Below are 11,797 nucleotides of genomic sequence, written 5' to 3' on the forward strand. Positions count from 1 at the left end.
ACTTCTGGGTACTTATTTAGGACTTCACTCAAGCAGCCATTTTCTAGTCAAAATGTTAAGCCAATCAAGCTGAATCTTTCTCAACCAATTTCACCCCATCAGGCTTGGGCCTGAGCCTTTTACTACAATCAGTGATAGCTGAACCAGCTGCTTCTTGAGACCTGAACCAAAGTTGTACCCTTAATCTGTAAAGGTTACCTGGTGTAGGTTCTCAATCTAGCCAAGGACTTAAGCAAACTTAAGGGCTGGAATCCAGAGCGAATTTTGATAAAGACTGGTTCTACAATCACTGGCAGAACTGTGAATGTATCAACCTCCATTTGAACTAGGTGATCATTTAACCAGACTTTTATTTTGATTAGATCTGATTTAAGCAATTAATTAGTTCTAATAAACAATTTAACTGTCTAAGCCAGATGTAGGTGGGCTTGCCAGGACGTGCATTCTCCAGCCTATGAGTCCTCTTACTCAATCCAGGTCTAGTGGGACTGTTTTGCTGTCTCGAGTCTGCATACTGGTAGCAACTACAATGCCTTGACAGCCTGGATTCTGAAGAAAATATTAACCATTTGGCTGAGGCATGGCTTTGTTTTGGGGTTTTGCTGTGGGCTGACCTAGAGTCCCTCTGTTCAAGATATGTCCTGAGTGAAGCTATGCAATTACCTTCACTCAAATGCCGCCAAGCTTAGTTGACCTGGTGAGGGTGTCCACTTCCATTGGGATGCCCTGTAGCTGCCATGCTCCACTTGCCGCATTTTCTAATCACAGCACCAGTTGTAGTGTCTGTTTGACGTCCATTTGGACTTCAGCTAGTAGGCATTTTTGCATGGTTACATCATTAATCGCACATACCAAGTGGAGTCTCAGCATCTCATTAAGAGTTAAAACCAAAGTCACATGCCTCTACCAGTCATCTTAACTTCGTCCAAAATCCCGATGCAAAACTCCCTGGTTCTCAAACTGCTGAGTAAAACCGACAGCATCTCAGAATTAGAGGAGGCTTGGGATTGTAGTATTCCTTAACTAAGTCTGACAACTCTTGAAGGGTTTCTGGTGCCTCACAAAATGTTAGACTCCTAATAGCCAAATATGCTGCAGGTCCACAAGCTGTCAGGAGAATTACTTGTTGCTTTTCATCTATCCCAATATCATTTGCCTGGAAAAAGTAATGCATTCTTTCCAGATGTGGTCTCACCAAGGTCCTGTATAATTGCGGTAAGACATCCCTACTTTTAACTCAAATCCTCTTGCAATGGAGGCCAAAATAGTACTTGCCTTGCTAATTGCTTGCTGTACCTACAGGTCTATCTTTGTATACCCTTAGTATAACCACACTTCCCAATATATCACCATTTAGATAATACTCTTCGTGTTTTTCACACTGAAGTATATAACTTCACATTGTATTTCATCTGCCATACATTTGCCCACTCACTCAATTTGTCAAAAACACCTTGGAGGCACTTCACAACCCCACCCAACTTTATGTCATCAGCAAACTTGGAAATGTTGCATTTGGTTCCTTCATCTACGTAATTTACATATATTGTGAATAGCTGGGACCCAAGTACTGATCCTTATGGTACCACAATCAATGCCAACATACTAGCACTGAACCCATGTGCTTTAACTTTGCCCACTAATGTCTGATAAGGGACCTTATTAAAAGTCTTTCTGAAAATCCAAATACTTCACAATCACTGGGTTTCCTTTATCTATTCTGCCAGTTACATCCTCAAAAATCATGCTGGCTTTGTCCAATCCCATTAATGTTTTTCAAATGTTCTGCCATCACATCTTCCATGTTGGACTAGCATTTTCCCCACTAATGATATTAGGCTAATTGTCTTAGCTGTATTTTGCACTATGGTCCCTTTGGTTCATTTTGCCAATGTTTTTCCTGCCTTCTGCTTTTACTCCTCAGTCCTCTAGCTTTTGTTCCTGCTCTTGTTTCTTACTCCTCTATCTCCCTTTTCAGATTCCCATTCCCCAATCATTTTAGTTTAAGCCCTCCCCAATAGTACAAGCAAACATCACCCCTTTCTACCACACCCTCTAACCTGTCCTGCCTGTACTGATCCCATCTTCCCCAGGACCGGTCCCAATGTTCCCTCCAACATCATTTCTCTAGTAATTCTGAGATAGCTATCTTTGGGGTGCTAACTTTTAATTTACATCCCAACTCCCTATATTCTGCTTGTAGGATCTCATTCCTCTTTTACTTATGTCGTTGGTACTGATCTGTACCATTGGCTGTTCACCCTCCCTTTTCAGAATGTCCTCCAGCTGCTCCAAGACGTCCTTGACCCTGGTACCAGGGAGGCAATATACCATCCTGAAGTTTCTCTTGCAGCTGCAGAAAAGCTTGTCAGTTCCCTTACTATTGAGTGCCCTATTACTGTAGCACTGCCATTCTTCATCCTCGCCCCTTGCATCAGAGCCACACATGGCGCCATGGTCTTGGCTTCTGCTACTATCCCATGAGGTGTCTGTTCCCTCTACAGTATCCAAAATGGTATATCTGTCAGAAAAGGGATGGCCACAGGGGACTCCTGCGCTAACTGCCTTCCTCTATTCTGCCTGGTGGTCACACATTCTCTTCTGTCTGTTCAGTCTTTATCTGCGGTTTGACCACTTTACTAAGTGTACTGTCCATGACAATCTCAGCATCCTGGATGCTCCACAACAATTTCAGCATCATAGATGCTCGTCAGTGAGTTCACCCTCCACTCTAGTTCCAAAATATGGTTTGTCAGCTGGACACACGTGTGGTTGCCAGGGAATCTGGACGTACGCATGACTTCCTCTATAGCACAGGAGGAGGATGTCACAGGTGTGAACTCTGCTGCCACAATGTCCCTTTAGCTTAAGCATGTTAGTTACTCTCTTTAAAGAATACTAATTATGTTAGGGACTCTGTTCCAATCCAAACACTCCCACTACATTACAAAGTCCTTCCCCTTTGTCTTTGGAGACCATATTTTAAGTCTTTACTTTCTCTATGTTCCACTTATTAATATTGGCCCTAACTTTCTCCATGAAATCTAAGTGTAATTACTTGTTTAAAAAATATTCACTTTTCTAATCTACAGAAATTTGTAGACACTTCCTAAGAGTAGTTTCACAACAATCAGTGAATGAATGGTTTTCCTGCAAAGTCACTCCTTTTTTAACTGTTTCAAATTCAGTGCCAACTGCTCCCTCACAGGTCCTGCTGCCTCTCTGACTTTCAAGTTAAGTGATGAAGGCTTCACGCCTCCATCATGAGTTACATGTTCCCATTCTGTACGGATCCCTCACAAGTACTGCTGTGTCTCTGACTTCCCAGATAGGATTCCAAAAATTCAATGCATCAGCCAGTGGACTTATAGATTTTCTGTGATGTCACTTGTTTTCTCAAGAAGAACTAACCAGAGGACATTTTCCAGACTTCCTCACTGCAATGCTGACTGCAAGTCACTATACTCAGACTGCTTTACAATGAAGCTGCCGATGGGACATTCTTCCCACACTGTCTCAGTGCAATGCTGAGTGCAGGTCACAATACCCAGACTGCTACACTATGATGCTGCCTATGGGACATTCTTCCCAGACTGCCTCACTGCAATGCTGACTGCAACTCTTCCCAAATCACATCCAATTTATCCTCAGTACATCCATCACATTTCCCATATTCCATTAGATCTCAGGCACCCCTTCAGACTATATTAGATGATAAGATTCCCCTTTTAAATAAATCAATATGTAATAGAAAAGACATACACAGTGAAAACTTGTTATATTTTTTGTTTTCTTGGTACATTAATGTCGAGGTAATGGCCTAGTGGTATTTTAAAAAATTCATTCATGGGATGAGGGTGTCGCTGGCTGGGCCAGCATTTAATACCCAAATCTAATTGCCCAGAGGGCAGTTAAGAGTGAACCACATTGCTGTGGGTCTGGAGTCACATGCAGGCCAGACCAGGTAAGGACGGCAGATTGCTTCCCTAAAGGACATTAATCAGCCAGACAAATTTTTGCTAGACTATTAATCCAGGGACCCAGTTAATGTTCTGGGGATCCGGGTTCAAATCTGCCACAGGATATGGTGGAATTTGAATTTAATGAAAACCTGGAATTAAGGGTCTAATGATGAGCATTATTGATTGTTGGGAAAAAAACCTATCTGGTTCATTACTGACTTTAAGGAAGGAAACTGATTTTTTGACTTAATTTATTATTATCGCATGTACCAAGGTACAATGAAAAATTTGGTTTTGCGTGCACTACAGGCAGATCATACCATACATGCATAAGGGTAATAAAACACAGCAAGGAATACAATGTAGTGGCTGCAGAGAAGGTGCACAAAAACAGTGAGATCAACATTAAATTTAAAATTTGAGATGTCCATTTAGAAGTCTAATAACGGCAGGGAAGAAGCTGTTCATGAATCTGTTGATATATGTGTTTAAGCTTTTGTTCTTCTGTCTGACAGAAGAGATTATAACTGGGACAGGATGGGTCTTTGATTATGTTGGCTGTCTTTCTGAGGCAGCAAGAAGCATAGACGGAGTCAATGGATGGAAGGTTGGCTTGTATACAGACTGGCCTGTATTCACAATTCTCTGTAATTTCTTATGGTCCTGGGCAGAACAGTTGCCATACCAAGCCGTAATGCGTCCGGATAGATTGCTTTCCATGACGCATCTATAAAAATTGGTAAGAGTCTTTAAGGACATGCTGAATTTCCTTAGCATCCTGAGGAAGTAGAGGTGTTGTTGTGCTTTCTTGGCCGACGTATCAATGTGGGTGGACCAGGACAGATTGTTGGTGATCATCACTCCTAGGTACTTGACGCTCTCAACCATCCCCACCTCAGCATCATAGATGTAGACAGGGGCATGACCTCCATCTTGCTTCTTGAAGTCAATAACCAGTTGTTTCATCTTGCTGACATTGAGGGAGAGATTGTTATCTTTATATCATTCCACTAAGCTCTCAATCTCTTTCCTGTATACTGTCTCGTCATTGTTTGAGATCCGGTCTATAATGGCAGTGTTGTTGCAAACTTGTAAATGGAGTTTGGGCGAAATTTGGCCACACAGTCATGAATGTATAGATAGTACAGTAATGGGCTGAGTATGCAGCCTTATGGGGTGCCAACATTGAGGATTATCATGAGGGAGGTGTTGTTGCCTATTCTCACTGATTGTGGTGTGTGGGTCAGGAATCCAGTTGCAGAGGGCAGAGCAGAGACCTTGGTCTCAGAGTTTGGAGATTAGTTTTCTTGGAATTATAGTGTTGAAGCTGGAGCTGTAGTCAATAAGTAGGAGCCTGACGTAAGTATCCTTGTTATCCAGATTGTCCAAGGATGACCGTAGAGCTAGCGAAGTGATGTCTGCCATGGACCTGTTGCAATGGTAGGTGAATTGCAAGGTATCAAGGCAGGCTGGGAAGCGAGAGCTGATATGAGCCATGACTAACCTCTTGAAGCACTTCATAATTATGGAGGTCAGAGCTATCAGGCAATAGTCATTGAGGCATACTGCATGAGTTTTCTTTGGTACCGGGATGATGGTGGTCTTCTTGAAGCAGGTGGGGATTTCAGATCATGGTAAGGAGAGGTTAAAAATGTCAGCGAATACTCACCAACTGGTATGCGTAGGATCTGAGCGCATGGCCGGGGACTCCATCTGGTCTGCAGAGGTAACTGAGGGAACAGATGCATCCGAGGCTGTCAGGGAGGTGACACTATTTCACTGACCTTCTGTCAAAATGAGTGTAAAATGCATTGACTGTATCAGGGAGGAATGCATTTTTGTCCGCTATTCTGTTCTGCTTTGCTTTGTAGCCTGTTATGCTGTGTAGGCATTGCCACAAACAGTGGGTGTCCAAACTGCCATCCTTACCTCGTCTGGCCTACGTGTGACTCCAGATCCACAACAATGTGGTTAACTCTTAACTGTCCTCTGGACAATAAATGCTAACCTACCAGTGATGTCCACATCCCATATATTAATTTTTAAAAAAAATTAAAGCTCCAAGCATTCTTTTAAACGCAGTTTCTTAGAATTTGCTCCTTTCTTTCTAAAACAATCAGGTAGCTGCCTGCAGATGTCCACACATTTCAATTTGATGATTTCTCCATTCTCTAGCTTCTACTTTAAAGTTGCAATATCCATTCTCAATCATTTTTATTCATGCATTTTGTTGAATGTCCATTACCCCATAGTAACTTGCTATCAATGTAGTACTCAGTGGGTATTGCTACTGAATCCCCTTTTAGAATTTCTTCTGCAGTGATTGTAACGAGGTCAGCCAGGTGGACTTCACAGAATATGTGTTTCCTGATTGGGGATGTTAAGCCAGGGAGCCCTGGCTGACAGATATAAACAGTCCTGAGGTGACTGACTCAGAACTAAAAGAAAACAAAAAAAGGTGGAAAAAAGAAGAAAAAAATATAAACAGGAGTGTCACAGGTTTTGTTCACTCAGAGCTTGTTCTGAAGAAGCTGTACCATTTAACTATGCGTGTGTAAATAAAGAGTGACTTGGTGACAGGATACCAGCCTCTGTGGAGTTATTTCATCTTCCAATTGCTCAGAAAAAAGCCATACCACTTCACCAAGAACAAGATTTTTGTTACTGATACATTTTTCTGCTCTTCTCATGATTTTAGTTTCCCAAATAAAAGAACAACATTTATTTACCATGCCCACAGAAAAAAAATTATGAATTTCCTGCACATTTATTTATTCATTCATTGGGCATGGACATTGCTGGCTGACCAGAATTTATTGCCCACCCCCAGTTGTCCTTGAGAAAGTGGTGGTGAGCTACCTGCTACCTTCTTGAACCATTGCAGTCTATGTGCTGTAGGTTGATTCACAATGCATTTAGGCAGGGAATTCCATGATTTTGACACAGCGACAGTGAAGCGATATATTTTCAAGTCAGGATGGTGGGTGACATGGAGGGGAACTTGCAGGTGATGGTGTTCTCATGTATCTGCTGCCCTTGTCCTTCTAGATGGAAGTGGTCACGGGTTTGGAAGATGCTGTGCAAGGACCTTTGGTGATTTTCTGCAGTGCATTTTGTAGAAGTACTGCACCTACTCAGAGTTATTATTATCCTACTAAGCTCAATCTACCCTGCATACCCTACAATTTACTATCCTCCACGTGCCTATCCAAGAGTCGCTTAAAAGTATCTGACTCCACTACCACTGCCGGCAGCGCATTCCACACGCCCACCACTCTCTGTGTGAAGAACCTACCTCTGACATCTCCCCTATACCTTCCTCCAATCACCTTAAAATTATGCCCCCTCGTAATAGTCATTTCCGCCCCTGGGAAAAAGTCTCTGGCTATCCACTCTAGCTATGCCTCTCATCATCTTGTACACCTCTATCAAGGTAACCCCCAGGATGTTGACAGTGGGAATTCAATGATGGTAACATAATTGAATGTCAAGGGGTAGTGGTTATATTGTCTCTTATTGGAGATGGTCATTACCTGGCATTTCTGTGGCGCAAATGTTACTTGCCACTTGTCAGCCCAAGCCTGGATATTGAGCAGAGCTTATTGCATTTGAATATGGAATGCTTCAGTATCTGACGAGTGGGTGATTGATGCTGAACATTGTGCAGTCATTGGCTAACATACCCACTTCTCACCTAATGATGGAGGGAAGGTCATTAATGAAGCAGCTGAAAATGGTTGGGCCTCGGACACTACTCTGAGGAACTCTTTCAGAGATGTCCTGGAACTGAGATGACTGACCTCCAACAACCACAACCATCTTCTGATGTGCTAGGTATGATTCCTACCAACGTGAGAGTTTTCCCCCTGCTACCCACTGATTCCAGTTTTGTTAGGGGTCCTTGATGCCACGCTCAATCAATTTGGCTTGATGTTGAGGGCTGTCACCTGTGGATTTCAGCTCTTCGTCTATGTTCGAACCAAGACTGTGATGAGGTCAGAAGCTGAGGGGCCTGGAGGAGCCCAAACTGGGCATCACTGAGCAGGTTACTGCAAGCAGGTGCTGCTTGATAGTACAGTTGATGACACCTTCCATCACTTTACTGATGATTGAGCATAGCTGATGGGGTGATAATTGACCAGGTTGAATTTGTCCTGCTTTTTGTGTACAGGATCTATCTGGGCAATGTCCACGTTGTTGGGTAAGTGCCAATGTTGTAATTGTACTGGAAGATCTTGGCAAGGGTTGGGGGGGGGAGGTGGCAATTTCTGGAGTACAAATCTTCAGTACAATTGCTGGAATGTTGTCAGGGCCCATAGCTTTTGCAGTATCCAGTGCCTTCAACTGTTTTTTTGATATCACGTGGAGTGAATCGAATTGTCTGAAGACAGGCATCTGTAATACTGGGGACCACTGGAGGAAGCCTTACTCTGAGTTTTCACTCCTTGTTGTCAATTGGCTGTCTGACCTATCACACATAACAGAACCCTCTTCAACCTCCGTGCTTAACTGCTACAGCCCTTGTTTTATTTCAGAAATCTTTATTCTTAGCCATATGAGAAAGAAAGGTAGAAAACTGAATGAGAAAATAATTAGAAAAAATTGAAAAAAAGGAATGACAAAATATCAGTGAAATTTTAATTAATGTTGTGAAAAGATTAAAAAATTTGATCTTCATTTCACTGCCTGGAAATAAAATTCCTGTTACTTCCAAACAGGAAATCATTGTGATTTCTGTGGATATAATAGGCACTTCACCCAGTATCATACATGCAAGCAAGTTTCTTTTGATAGGGCTTAAACTATACTTTTCAAATTTCTCCTTTGCCAATCTCATTGATCCACTTCTATGCTGCTTTTGGTCCCTCATCACCACTCTCCTCTCTCTACTTAAGCATTTCTCAGTTTAGCAGCAATGTGGCAAATGAAGGATTTAAACTGCACCCTTTAATGTCACAATGCCATGCATTGTGATCCAGTATGTTCCAGTAGGGACCACAGAAATTTGGACAAATAATCCAATATGTTTGAATGACTTGAGAATGATAGAATGTGTTTGGTCTACTTGTACTTAAAGTTTTCGAGAAGATTTGTAGCTCGGGTTGTGGATGAGGTTGTAAACATGCTTGTCAAGCCAGTGGGTTTAGTTGTAAATTTGTACTGCATTTGGCATGTAATTTTCATTAGGTAAAGGGAGCAGTAAAACTTTATGACACACTAGTAATGTAGAGAGGTATCTGTCTTTAGCATTGCTGAAAGATTTAGAAATATTGAATGATTGGCAGAAAGCTCTCACCCAAAGCCGCTGATTAAAAGATGAGGCACGTTGATAATCAGCCACCCATTTAAAAAGAAAGGCCTCTGCAGGGTGCATAAAACACGCACAGTCAATCCTTAATGCACTGGAACACATTAACAGTACATGGTTTCATGCCAATTACTTCCCAGATGATGAATCACAGAGTTCAGTCTGTCTATTGTGAGGAGACACCAAATGAAGGACAGGATTCCATGAAGAGAGTCATGTCTTATATGCTTCCTCGTCATCACTTTTAGAGCATAACTGAAGGAAGTCTAATTGCAAGTCAAGTGCTCACACCCAATCAAGGATGGTGCAATTATATTCAAGAATGGGGAAATCGTCAACAAAGGAAATAACTTCATGTTGTCCTTCGAATCAAACAATAAAGTGGGCAAGGTTGCTGAAAGCGCTCAGATGACTGTAAATGATTTGAATGTGCAAACGGATTCATATTTTTCCATAATAAATATTTTCCAAATGTCCAAATTTCTGAGGAACGGATAGAGGCAGCAACACAGAATAATTGAAGGAGAGAGTACAATTTACATAAAAAGAACCATTAACCAGTAAAATTAACTGGTACTAAGGGAAGTTACCAATACATTCTCAAAAGATTCCTGACTGCTTGTAACGTAGAAAGGCACTATTGCAGATTATAGATTTGTGACCCATAGTTACAGGGAATCAGAGTGGAAAACAGTCCTGAGAATTCATTAAACCAAATAGAAAAGAAAGAAAGGGAATAATGAGCTACTAATGAAACTGGGACAGAAAACTTTGTGAGAGGCTGAGTGTCTCAGTCTCAGTGTGGGAGTTAGAACAGATAGATTGAGAGAAGAGACAGATGCAGTGAGGTGTGGCCATTATTGTGGGAGAGGACTAGAAAGAGGTCAGTAACACACTGAGCTGGGAATTAGTTATATGGAGTCAAGCACATTATTTTTCAGGTTTGTCATTTGTAAACAAGCTTTAAAAAAGGATGTTCAGTGCGGCATGGTCATGTTTGGTTATCACATTGTCATGACCATATTAGGACAGAAATCGATCCCAGTTATTTTTCACATGATGTCTTTGTATGTCAGTTTGGAAGCAAGATACTGAATGAACACTTCACTGCAGCTCTGATGAATAGTTATCCAGACTTGAAATGTTAGCTTGCTCTCTCTCCATTGATGCTGCCTGACCTGCTGAGATCACCAGCATTTGTTGTTTTCAATACTGAATGAATATTGTGTTTCCCCTGATAGGAGTGGTTATAGTTACAGAAGCAGCCTTGATCAACATTTGTTATTGCTCTTCTGACTGTAAACTTAGCAATAACAGAAAGCCAGTAATAGCTTTTCATTCTGGCCTCGGTCACATCTATGAGGAGAACCCTGAAAAAGCAGCAAAATGTATATTTCAGAATGCAGCTTTTATATTCAGCATTCTAACGTCAGCCAAAATGTAGGCTGCTTTAATATCAGTAGGAGGCGCTAATGGATTATTTGTCCATTCCAAGCATTGCTCTGAGAATAGTTCTTATTCAGAAAAGGAAATGAGCAATAATTAAAACAGAATGATTTTTGCTTCTAAATGGCCTTATAAAGATCAATGAGAAACTTGTGTAGCACTGTCACATGCATTGTTTAGTTGAACAAGAAGCAAGATTTCAAAGTAAAGTTATTAAGTGCTGATGACAATAGGTTTTTTGACACAGTCATCATCAGATATCTTTTTGTGTTGCAGAAGACAAAAAGGATGGTCAGCAATAGAGGGTTTTAGAAGGGGCATGATTCACAAAATAATTTTAATAAAATTAGCTCAGTTTGGGTTTGAGCATGATAAAGGAGCAACACATATTAAAGCCCAAGATCAGCAAGGAAGCTGTGACTGGAATTTAACACCAGGACCGTGCATGAAAATGATCTAAACTGCAATATCAATGCACTAGAGGTTAACACTGTCTTTCAATAGGATTCACAAAAATCTGACTATTTAATAGTCTTTTTCTTCAATACTACTTGATTATACATATTGTTAGTTTCATATTTATCCATCAATATTGTTAATGTGACGTGAATACAATGCATGAGCTGTTTAAAGTTGTTTGCTTGAATCAGCTACAACAAATAGAAGCAAGTTAGTTAGAACTTTAAATGTGACTTCAAAAGAAATCAGTGGTGTTCCTCGATATTCCTGGACAATTAGTTTCTGAAAGTGCTACTAAAATGTTTTGAATTTTCCTCCTAAGTTATGTGATTAGATGATGTTACCAGCTGATGAGGATAGATGACTGTTTATATGTTGTGATGAGAAAATAACTCTCAGCTCTTCCTTCAATATTTCAGCAAATGATTCAAATCCATTTCCTCAAAATGCTGATAATTACTTTAAATTCAAATTTTAGTAAACAGGTTTTGTTGGTTTGAACAGCATTCTTGTGTTTCAATAGACAGTGTGTTATGACTCACTACAGTATGAACTATTTAAAAAATTAGGCCACATTGAATTTAGCATAATTTCCTTGTTCTTGTACACTTTGCTTCCATTT

Source organism: Rhincodon typus, chromosome 23 (genome assembly GCF_021869965.1).
Source record: "Rhincodon typus isolate 14 chromosome 23, sRhiTyp1.1, whole genome shotgun sequence".
NCBI lineage: Eukaryota > Metazoa > Chordata > Chondrichthyes > Orectolobiformes > Rhincodontidae > Rhincodon > Rhincodon typus.